Here is a 12,727-nt window from a genome sequence, read left to right as displayed (position 1 = left end):
TGAGGTCATTTGATTTCTAATTAGATGAAAGACTAAAGACTTTCCAGGTTGGGAAGAGGGGAATAAACAGGTACAATTCCCTGAATTCAGTAAAAGAGGTATCCTACTCTTCCCCAAACATCTGTAAATAACCAAAGAAATGGGGAAACAATGAGCAATTGATGAGTTTGAGACCATTTTTCAGACAAGACATATGGGTGGCGTGAGATATAAAATTATGGAAAAAAAATCCTTGCATCAATCTTAGGCTCTAATGATGTTTCTTGGTCAGCATGACGTAGGTCCTTGGTTAAACAGCAGGTGTATAGGTGTCCAGTTTCCTAGTCACACAGGACTAGGTTCAAACAAAACAATTAGATTTTTTTCCCCAATTCCCACAATTGAATAGCATTTTCTTACAGGGCAGAAGTTGGACTGGACCCATCATTGAATAGAACGGGAACTAAGATAACTCCAGAATTGAGTCATAGGAGAGAGTCAGTGTGGTGCTCTCAAGTCCCACAATTAACCATTTGTTGTCCGAATCCACTTCAATTTCTCACCTCCCTTAGTTTCCAGTTCTTTGGATCTTAAAATGAGGTGTTATAAAGATCTTCACAAATCTGCATCTTTTTCTTCTTTCTTTGTTCTCTTTGGGGCCAAAAGTACAGATATTTTTTTGATCATGTGGTTTGATGGGGACAGGATTGGAGTTTTGATGTTAAAAGATCACTCTACTGTAAATATGAATAACATGGAAATAGGTTTTGAACAATGATACATGTATAACATCATGGAATTGCTTGTCATGTCAGGGAGCGGGGAGGTAAGAGAGGTAGGAAAAATCATGAATCATGGAATCATGGAAAAATATTCTAAATAAATAAATTTTCACTTTAAAAAAGGTATAGGTATCTTTAATTTTTTAGACCCTTACTTTCTATCTTAAAGTCAATGCTGTGTATTGGTTCCAAGGCCAGAGCAGTAGGGGCTAGGCAATGGGAGTTAAGTGACTTGCCCAAGGTCCCACAACTAGGAAGATTCTATGATCAAATTTGAACACAGGATCTCCCATCTCTAGAACTGGCTCTCAATCCACTGAGCCACCTAGCTGTCCTCAAGTATAGGTATCTTTAGTAGTGGCCTTGAGGAGTCAAAGAATATGGTCAGCTCAATAATTTTGGGGTCATAGTTCTAAATCATTTTCCAGAATGGCTTGACCAATTCACTGCTGCACCAACAGTGTATGTGTATGCTGATTTCTGATGAGCCCCTTTAACATTTGAAATGTTACTTGTCATTTTTGCCATTATGATGAGTCTGAGGCAAGATCTTGGAGTTCTCTTAATGTGCATTTCTAATATGGCTATTGATAGCTTTAAACCCCCCCACACCCCAGACCTGCCTGTTCATATCCTGCTTTAATCTTTTAGCAATTGAGGAATGTCTCTTATTTTTGTACTCTTTAATCATTTCCTTATTGCTTGTTTCTCTATTATCAGAGAAACCTACTACCAATGTGATTTTTTGGTTAAGGTTCCTCCCCACAATAATAGAAACTGGTGCTCTCCTTGGTGGTGCTGCCATTTTCAGAGCAATGCTGAAGGAGCATTGACAAGGGTGCCTGGACTTTATTAGTTGAATTAACATGTTGAACTCATGGCACAGCACAGATTGGTGACAGTCATGCCAACTCTACTTCCAGAGAAGAGAGGATGAAACACATACATCTTCCTTACAATGAGGGAACTAGGTTAGGGCTGACATCCTAGAGTTAGACAGACCCGGGTTCAAATCTGACTTCAGACATTTAGTAGCTACGTGACCCTGGGCAAGTCATTTGACCTTGGTTTACCTCAAATGTAAAATGGTAATAATAATAACTTCTTTGTAGCATTGGTGGGAGGAACAAAAGAGATAATATTTGTAAAGTACCTAGCACAGTGCTGGCACAGAGTAAGTGCTATATGAATTCTTGTTCCCTCCCCTTCCTCCTTCCTCCTAGGAAAGAGATAGGGGACCACAAGGACAGAACTTCATACATACTGTTAAATGTTTGCTTGTGTTATTTTGTCTTATATTTTGTTAGTGTGGAAGGAAGAGTGGAATATAGTGGGGGGAAAGCTGTGAAGTGAACCCCAAAGGTAGAAATCATCATCATCATCATCATTATTTGTACTATTGACAATTTATTACTAAGAAATAAATAATGGATCACATTCACAAATTACCTCATTAAAAAAAAAAACATTTCCTGCTTAATGATTCCATTAAAATCAGTAGACTCTTGCTAGTCCCCTTCTTGATAACAGTAATAATCATTGCAGACTTTCCCAGTGGCAAAGTATTTTCTATGAATTTTTTGCCTTTATTTGAGCCTCAGAATAAATCTTTGAGGGTTAGGCTCTGTTATTCCCATTTAATGGATGAGGAAAATGAGGCTGAAACATAAAGAGGTTTTTTCTGGGAAGTGTCAGAGGCAAAACACAAGTAGAGGACTTCAGGAAAGTTCTGGCCCCTGGAAATTCCTGCCAGAATTCAATTGCTAATATTTGTAGACTCTGTTTTTTGTTCAGTGGTGCAGAAAAAACTTTAGATCCTTCTTCCCGGAGAGCCCCTTGGATGGATAGCCCCAATTATCCCTTCTCAACTTAACAGGATTAAAATACCAGTATCGGCTTCCAGAAGGGCTCACGGAGGGCTCCCACCCAGGAGTGCTGGACATGATTTCAGTTCTTGTTCTGAGGGGGGTCTAGTTTCAGGAACCTAAGCCTTTCTCATGAAATTGGACACGGCCATACTTTCCCTGGCAAGTCCAATGAGGTAGAAATAGCCACCAAGAGAGAGTTTTCAGGACAGCCCCCAGGACTGAGCAGACTTTGCTGCCCCTGAGATATTTAGCATGTGGTAGCTATGAGCCTGGGCATATTCTAGGAGCCTGGGAAGGCATATGCAGCTCATCAGACAAAGAGATGGGCAATGGTGACAGGATTTCCAGCATTTAGGGAAATGGTAAATACTCGGCAAAAGCTCCAGGCAAAAATGTTTGCTGAGAAAAGAAGCGACTTGACCGCATGCATGGTCCAAGGATATGCCCATTTCTGTTTCTGGGAAGCACTTCATTTTCGCATCAGCAGAATTTGGTAATATACCGGGAGTTATGGCCTCAGTAAATGTCATTTATAGTTTTCAAAGAGCTTCTCGTAAATCCTAGTCTCGCTGGAGCCTACTGATTAGCCTGTGAGTAGGAACTCCAGGAATTAGCACTGTCTTTTGGGGGAAGAAACCAAATTCAGAGAAGTTATAGTTTGCCTGGGATCATTCGATCTGTAAACATTGTTAAGCACCCACTAAGTGCAAGGTACTGTGCTGAGCTCTGAGGACACAGAAGGGGACCAAAGACTGTCCCTGTCCTATCAGGATCTCCCATTCTAAAGGGGGAAATGACATGTACAAATGTATACAAAGGGACCTACAGAATAAATAGGGAATAATGAATGAAAGGGGCTGGAATTAAGAGGAGCTGGAAGGCTCTCTGTAAAGGGGGGGAGGGGTATTTGGGACTTGAAGGAAGCCAGAGAGGTCAGTGGCCAGAGTGGAGAGGGAGAGCTCACATATCTAGTTACTGTCACAAGTGAATCCCACAACGTTCTGATTCCCAGTCCTATAAATTGGCCAACTGTAAAACATGACTGCCTTCCGGTTAAGATGGCGGCTTAGAGAAAGCTCAAGTTCAGATCTCCGGAAAAACCTTCCCGACCGATCTCAAACTATAAGCCCCTAAGGCGCCGAAATTCAAAACGATCAACAGCACAGACCCTGGGAACCCTCCTCCTGGACCTGGACCCGGTTCAAAAGGTACGGCTCCCCTCAAAAGCCAGAACCCGAGATCCCTCGGACCTCAGGGGTAGGAGCGCAGAGTCCAAGGCTCCCGGAAGCCGCAGCCCTGCCGGCTGGGCTCAGAGAGCAGAACCCTCAGGGCCTTCTACAGTCCCGGTGAAAGTTACTGCCTGGGGCTTCCGCTGAAGAGAGCTGGTCGAAACAACAGCAACCCTCAGGGCGGGCAAGACAGCCTCACGGGCTGGATCCTGCTATCCAAGTCTCAGTGAAAGTCCTTGCTCTCGGAGCTTGGGTTAGCTGCAGCCCATCCCCCCGCAGGCCAACGAAACAGCCTCACGGCCAGCGATTCTGAAGGCAACTTCCTGAAAGCAACGTGGTCCGACCCTTCCATTCCAGTTCCAGTGAGGCATATTCAGTTTAACCCAGGGAAAGTCATAGAACCATCTGCCCAGGACTAAAGCCTCTGAACACCAGACAGAGACAAGAAAAGCCAATCCTCCACATTCAGAGATGGAAAACTCCACAGAAGCACAGAAGCCCCAAAATACCAAGAAAAATAAGAAGAAAGGGGCGACTTTGGACACATTCTATGGAGCCAAAATACAAAATACAGAGCAGATAGAAGATAATATAAAAGAAAATGCTCCAAAACCTTCCAAAGGAAATGGAAACTCTCCACAAACCTATGAAGAATTTGAATCAGAAATGACCAAAAAGATGGAAGCCTTCTGGGAGGAAAAGTTGGAAATAATGCAAAAGAAATTCATGCATCTACAAAACCAGTTTGACCAAACTGAAAAGGAAAACCAGGCTTTAAAGGCCAGAATCAGGCAGCTGGAAGACAACGATCGTGTAAAAGAGCAAGAATCAATAAAGCAAAGCCAAAATACCAAGAAATTAGAAGAGAACATAAAATATCTCACCGACAAGGTGATAGATCTGGAAAATAGGGGGAGAAGGGATAATTTAAGAATAATTGGACTCCCAGAAAAGCCAGAAATAAACACCAAACTGGACATGGTGATACAAGATATAATCAAAGAAAATTGCCCAGAGATTCTAGAACAAGGGGGCAATACAGCCACTGACAGAGCTCACAGAACACCTTCTACACTAAACCCCCAAAAGACAACTCCCAGGAATGTAATTGCCAAATTCCAAAGCTATCAAACAAAAGAAAAAATCCTACAGGAAGCCAGAAAAAGACAATTTAGATATAAAGGAATGCCAATCAGGGTCACACAAGACCTTGCAAGTTCTACTCTGAATGATCGTAAGGCATGGAACATGATCTTCAGAAAGGCAAGAGAGCTGGGTCTCCAACCAAGAATCAGCTACCCAGCAAAACTGACTATATACTTCCAAGGGAAAGTATGGGCATTCAACAAAATAGAAGACTTCCAACTTTTTGCAAAGAAAAGACCAGAGCTCTGTGGAAAGTTTGATACCGAAAATCAAAGAGCAAGGAATACCTGAAAAGGTAAATATTAAGGAAAGGGGAAAATGTTATCTTCTTCTTTTACTCAAACTCTCTTCTATAAGGACTACATTTATATCAACCTATGTATACTAATATGTGGGGAAAATGTAATGTAAAAATAGGGGGTAAAGAAAGACCAAATAGAATAATCATTCTCACACAAAGATTCATATGGGAAGGGGAGGGGAAGAAAACTCCTATAAGAAGGAGAGGAAGAGGGGGGGGGGGATTTACTTAAACCTCAATCTCAGGGAAATCAACTCTGAGAGGGAAAAACATCCAGATCCATTGGGATCTTGAATTCTATCTTACCCAACAAGGGTAAGGAGAAGGGAAAACCAAGGGGGGGAGGGGGAGAGGGAGAACAAAAAGGGAGGGAAAGAGAGGGGGGAAGGGGAGGGAACAAAAAGGGAGGGACTAAAAAGGGAAACATCAAGGGAGGGGACAAGGGGGACTGTTTCAAAGTAAATCACTGGACTAAAAGGTAGAGACGAAGAAGAATAGGTTAGAATTAGGGAAGGCAATCAAAATGCCAGGGAGTCCACAAATGACAATCATAACTTTGAACGTGAATGGGATGAACTCACCCATAAAACGTAGACGAATAGCAGAATGGATTAGAATCCAAAACCCTACCATATGTTGTCTTCAAGAAACACACATGAGGCGGGTTGACACCCACAAGGTCAGAATTAAAGGATGGAGTAAGACCTTCTGGGCTTCAACTGATAGAAAGAAGGCAGGAGTGGTAATCATGATATCCGATAAAGCCAATGCAAAAATAGACCTGATCAAAAGGGATAGGGAAGGTAATTATATTTTGTTAAAAGGGACTATAGACAATGAGGAAATATCATTAATCAATATGTATGCACCAAATAATATAGCACCCAAATTTCTAATGGAGAAACTAGGAGAATTGAAGGAAGAAATAGACAATAAAACCATACTAGTGGGAGACTTAAACCAACCATTATCAAATTTAGATAAATCAAATCAAAAAATAAATAAGAAAGAGGTAAAAGAAGTGAATGAAATCTTAGAAAAATTAGAACTAATAGACATATGGAGAAAAATAAATAGGGATAAAGAGGAATACACCTTCTTCTCAGCACCACATGGCACATTCACAAAAATTGACCATACATTAGGTCACAGAAACATAGCACACAAATGCAGAAAAGCAGAAATAATGAATGCAGCCTTCTCAGATCACAAGGCAATAAAAATAATGATTAGTAATGGTACATGGAAAACCAAATCTAAAACCAATTGGAAATTAAACAATATGATACTTCAAAACCGTTTAGTTAAAGAAGAAATCATAGAAACAATTAATAATTTCATCGAGGAAAATGACAATGGCGAAACATCCTTTCAAACCTTTTGGGATGCAGCCAAAGCAGTAATCAGAGGTAAATTCATATCCCTGAATGCTTATATTAACAAACAAGGGAGAGCAGAGATCAATCAATTGGAAATGCAAATGAAAAAACTGGAAAGCGATCAAATTAAAAACCCCCAGCAGAAAACCAAATTAGAAATCCTAAAAATTAAGGGAGAAATTAATAAAATCGAAAGTGATAGAACTATTGATTTAATAAATGAGACAAGAAGCTGGTACTTTGAAAAAACAAACAAAATAGACAAGGTACTGGTCAATCTAATTAAAAAAAGGAAGGAAGAAAAGCAAATTCACAGCATTAAAGATGAAAAGGGGGACAGCACCTCTGATGAAGAGGAAATTAAGGCAATCATTAGAAATTACTTTGCCCAATTATATGGCAATAAATACACCAATTTAGGAGAAATGGATGAATATATACAAAAATACAAACTGCCTAGACTAACAGAAGAGGAAATAGAATTCCTAAATAATCCCATATCAGAAATTGAAATCCAACAAGCCATCAAAGAACTTCCTAAGAAAAAATCCCCAGGGCCTGATGGATTCACCTGTGAATTCTATCAAACATTCAGAGAACAGTTAATCCCAATACTACACAAACTATTTGACATAATAAGCAAAGAGGGAGTTCTACCAAACTCCTTTTACGACACAAACATGGTACTGATTCCAAAACCAGGCAGGTCAAAAACAGAGAAAGAAAACTATAGGCCAATCTCCCTAATGAATATAGATGCAAAAATCTTAAATAGGATACTAGCAAAAAGACTCCAGCAAGTGATCAGAAGGATCATTCACCATGATCAAGTAGGATTCATACCAGGGATGCAGGGCTGGTTCAACATTAGGAAAACCATCCACATAATTGACCACATCAACAAGCAAACTAGCAAGAACCACATGATTATCTCAATAGATGCAGAAAAAGCCTTTGATAAAATACAACACCCATTCCTATTAAAAACACTAGAAAGCATAGGAATAGAAGGGTCATTCCTAAAAATAATAAACAGTATATATCTAAAACCAACAGCTAATATCATCTGCAATGGGGATAAACTAGATGCATTCCCAATAAGATCAGGAGTGAAACAAGGATGCCCATTATCACCTCTACTATTTGACATTGTACTAGAAACACTAGCAGTAGCAATTAGAGAAGATAAAAGAATTGAAGGCATCAAAATAGGCAAGGAGGAGACCAAGTTATCACTCTTTGCGGATGACATGATGGTCTACTTAAAGAATCCTAGAGATTCAACCAAAAAGCTAATTGAAATAATCAACAACTTTAGCAAAGTTGCAGGATACAAAATAAACCCACATAAATCATCAGCTTTTCTATATATCTCCAACACAGCTCAGCAGCAAGAACTAGAAAGAGAAATCCCATTCAAAATCACCTTAGACAAAATAAAATACCTAGGAATCTATCTCCCAAGACAAACACAGGAACTATATGAACACAACTACAAAACACTCGCCACACAACTAAAACTAGACTTGAACAAATGGAAAAACATTAACTGCTCATGGATAGGACGAGCCAATATAATAAAAATGACCATCCTACCCAAACTTATTTATCTATTTAGTGCCATACCCATTGAACTACCAAAATACTTCTTCACTGATTTAGAAAAAACTATAACAAAGTTCATTTGGAAGAACAAAAGATCAAGGATATCCAGGGAAATAATGAAAAAAAAACACACATGATGGGGGCCTTGCAGTCCCTGACCTAAAACTATATTACAAAGCAGCAGTCATCAAAACAATTTGGTACTGGCTAAGAAACAGAAAGGAAGATCAGTGGAATAGACTGGGGGAAAGCGACCTCAGCAAGACAGTATACGATAAACCCAAAGATCCCAGCTTTTGGGACAAAAATCCACTATTCGATAAAAACTGCTGGGAAAATTGGAAGACAGTGTGGGAGAGACTAGGAATAGATCAACACCTCACACCCTACACCAAGATAAATTCAAAATGGGTGAGTGACTTAAACATAAAGAAGGAAACCATAAGTAAATTGGGTAAACATAGAATAGTATACATGTCAGACCTTTGGGAGGGGAAAGGCTTTAAAACCAAGCATGATATAGAAAGAATCACAAAATGTAAAATAAATAATTTTGACTACATCAAACTAAAAAGCTTTTGTACAAACAAAACCAATGTAACTAAAATCAGAAGGGAAACAACAAATTGGGAAAAAATCTTCATAGAAACCTCTGACAAAGGTTTAATTACTCATATTTATAATGAGCTAAATCAATTGTACAAAAAATCAAGCCATTCTCCAATTGATAAATGGGCAAGGGAAATGGATAGGCAGTTTTCAGATAAAGAAATCAAAACTATTAATAAGCACATGAAAAAGTGTTCTACATCTCTTATAATCAGAGAGATGCAAATCAAAACAACTCTGAGGTATCACCTCACACCTAGCAGATTGGCTAACATAACAGCAAAGGAAAGTAATGAATGCTGGAGGGGATGTGGCAAAATAGGGACATTAATTCATTGCTGGTGGAGCTGTGAAATGATCCAACCATTCTGGAGGGCAATTTGGAACTATGCCCAAAGAGCAACAAAAGAATATCTACCCTTTGACCCAGCCATAGCACTGCTGGGTCTGTACCCCAAAGAGATAATGGACACAAAGACTTGTACAAAAATATTCATAGCTGCGCTCTTTGTGGTGGCCAAAAACTGGAAAACGAGGGGATGCCCATCAATTGGGGAATGGCTGAACAAACTATGGTATATGTTGGTGATGGAATACTATTGTGCTAAAAGGAATAATAAAGTGGAGAAGTTCCATGGAGACTGGAACAACCTCCAGGAAGTGATGCAGAGCGAGAGGAGCAGAACCAGGAGAACATTGTACACAGAGACTAATACACTGTGGTATAATCGAACGTAATGGACTTCTCCATTAGTGGTGGTGTAATGTCCCTGAACAACTTGCAGGGACCCAGGAGAAAAAAACACCATTCATAAGCAAAGGATAAACTATGGGAGTGGAAACACCGAGAAAAAGCAACTGCCTGAATACAGAGGTTGAGGGGACATGACAGAGGATAGACTCTAAATGAACACTCTAATGCAAATACTATCAACAAAGCAATGGGTTCAAATCAAGAAAACATCTAATGCCCAGTGGACTTACACGTTGGCTATGGGGGGTGGGGGGGGGAGGAAAAGAAAATTATCTATGTCTTTAACGAATAATGCTTGGAAATGATCAAATAAAATATATTTTAAAAAAAAAACATGACTATTGAAAACTGTGAGAGAAAATGCCTTTACCTCTAGAATGACATCATCTACTGGGAGAATGTGGCACAGGTAGAGGAGAAGAGGACACCCAGCTGATAAGCCACATCCCCATTAGGTTCCATCACCAGTAACCAGCCAGGGGGCATCCTACAGCCAGCCTGGAATAGGATCTTTGTCTTGGGTCTTTTTTCCCTCTAGGTTGTTCACAGCCTCAGGAATAATAGCATCTCCAGACTTCCTTCTTCCTTCTTCTTTGAGACTTCATTTGAAGGTAACTGGGTGTCATCTAGTAACTACAGTGTTCCACAGATGCGCAGGCAGCTCTAGAACCGTTTCCCTAATGGTAAATGAATGATGTTCATGCCCATGCCCACTATTTCATGACTTAGCAGGCAAGCTTCTAACCTCTTAGTGGGTAGGCTGTTTGCAAGCCGTCCCCTGGAACTCTCTGCTTTCTCTAGGCAGCCAAGTTCTCTTTTTGTCACTGGTCAGTGGTCCCATCTTGGTCCCCTAATACTGTCCATAAACCCTGATACTCATTTTGAACGAAAGTGGAATCCTTCCCAACCACCAAATCCTATTGTTCCCAAGAAGGCTCCATAAAAATGGCAGCTCTCTTGAGGAGTATGACTCAACTTGGTCAAGTCAATTAGAAAAAGAAAAAGAAAAGCAATCGTATTTCCAAAGCATACATCCGAATGACTGAGGGGAAGCATGTCATAGTGGGAAAGACACTAGATTGGATTACAGAATCTTGGCTCCCATCCCTTAAGGCAAGTCACAGGCATTCTGAGCCTCAGCTTCCTCATCTGTAAAACAGAGATAGTTGTACACACACTCATTAGCTATTGTCATCATGGATGACATAGTTTGGTGAATTGTTATCAGATGGGCAGAAATTTAGTGCAGTTTAAATATATCATTTACAGGTGCCTTCTGGATGTAGAAGAGTGATGGAACTGTTTTATGTGTAATCTATAATGTATTGAATATACAACAGAAACCAAACAAAGTTTCAGAGCTAGGAAGGCCTTCAGAGTTCATAAGATACACTTATAGAGCCCTGGATTTGAGGTCAAGACCTCAGGGTCAAACCCTGCTTCCTAGATGAGTGACCCTAGTCACTTCTTATATCTGTCTCAGTATCCTTATCTATAAAATGAAAAAGTTCCTGTTAGATCCAATGTCTGTAAAATCACTTCCAGCTTGGAAACAATGCTCTCGTGATCCAATCCACATAGCATTTATCAGGAGTCTACTCTATGGAAGGTATGATGCTTGGTGGGAGGGATACAAAAAGAAAATGATAAAAGGCCTCTGCCTTCAAGGAACTTCCAGTCAGCTGGGGATGCACTACATGGAAAAAGATGAATCTGTAGATGATAATGGGAGGAGAGAGAATCCTAATGAACAATGCTGTCACAGAAAGCTTCTCATAGGAAGTAGACAGCAAAGGAGCTAAGCATAAAGGCAGCTAAAGATTCTCCCAGCTGGGAATAAGGAGGTAGAAAATTCCAGGCGGCAGGAATAGCCTATGAAAAGACAAGTAAGAGATAGGACGATGATCTAGGGATCAGTTAGCAGGCCAGTTTTCTTGGAAAAAGAGATAGTGAAGTGCTATAATAGGAGAAAAGATCAGAAAGGGAAATTGTGGATGGCTTTCGTGCCAAACTGAAGACTTTGGACTGTGTCCTAGAGGCAATCACTGAGCATACTTAAGCTGAGAAGTTGGACACATAGAAGATAGATTTGGGGAGAATAAATAGGATACTGTTGCAGTTACCTAGGTAAGAGGAGATGAGTTTGAAAGAGGATGATGTATGAGTGGAGCGAAGAGCATGGATATGCCAGTTCTTGTGTAGGAAGAATCAATGAGTGGATAACTATGAGGTACAGGAAGGCAAAAGAGTGAAAGATGACTCACTCGGGGAGTTAACTGGCTGGAAGAATCTTGGACATAAAAAGGGAAGTTTTACTGGAGGGAGATGGGGGATATCTGGTTTTCAGTTGTATAGAAATCTCTATTAGAAAACATTCTGGCCAAGCAGCCATCCAGTCTGCTCAAAGACCCCCAAGGCAAAGAAATGTACTATGTCCCCAGCCAGCCCATTCCACATTTGAACAGTTCTGGGTGTCAGGAAATAATTTCTTAACTGGAGCAGAAACTGTCCTCTAGGTAACTCTCATCCATTGCTCCTGGTTCTGTCCTTCAAATTCTTAAAGACAGTTATGGAATCCTACCTACAGATTCTCTTCTAAACATCCCTAAGCACTGTAACAGATCATCCTATTCCTTGGTCTTCAGTCCTCTCCCCATCTTTGCCAACCTCCTCAGGTCATGCTCCAGTTTATTAATGTCTTCTACAAAATGGGCACCCTTTATTATGACAAGTATGGATTGTCAAGCCCCACTTCACTTCTCCCCTTTTCCCAGGGGAGGTGGTACTACTTTATCAGGGATCCAAAAGCTAGGGCAGACTGAGATAGGGACACCTGGCAATGAGACTCTTCTACCCACTGGTACGATCATGTGCTTACCCTCCCCCACACCTCAACCCTAGGTTCTGGAGTGCCAGCAATGTGATGGAAAAGTTTGCAAATAAATATAATTAGAAACATAGACATCCAAAGCCACTTCAAACAAGTGATTCTTTCTGACACTGGTTCTATGAAACCCTCGGGCTTCCCAATGGCTCCAAAAAGAGGTTATGGAAATTCTCAAAAAAAAATAATTT

General features: G+C 40.3%; 1 long non-coding RNA gene across 1 annotated transcript in view; it reads right to left on the bottom strand.

The window, feature by feature from the left end:
* LOC107650219 (uncharacterized) overlaps positions 1-12,493 on the bottom strand; it is a 70,021-nt gene extending 57,528 nt beyond the window's left edge. The window contains exon 1 of the long non-coding RNA XR_008912537.1: positions 10,023-12,493. This is a non-coding gene — a long non-coding RNA (uncharacterized LOC107650219). The remainder of the gene's footprint in view (positions 1-10,022) is intronic.
* Positions 12,494-12,727: the final 234 nt, after the last annotated feature.

This window comes from Monodelphis domestica, chromosome 5 (assembly GCF_027887165.1).
Source record: "Monodelphis domestica isolate mMonDom1 chromosome 5, mMonDom1.pri, whole genome shotgun sequence".
NCBI classification, from domain to species: domain Eukaryota; kingdom Metazoa; phylum Chordata; class Mammalia; order Didelphimorphia; family Didelphidae; genus Monodelphis; species Monodelphis domestica.
The sequence above is the reverse complement of the archived record's forward strand: the minus strand, read 5'-3'. Positions and strand labels throughout refer to the sequence as shown.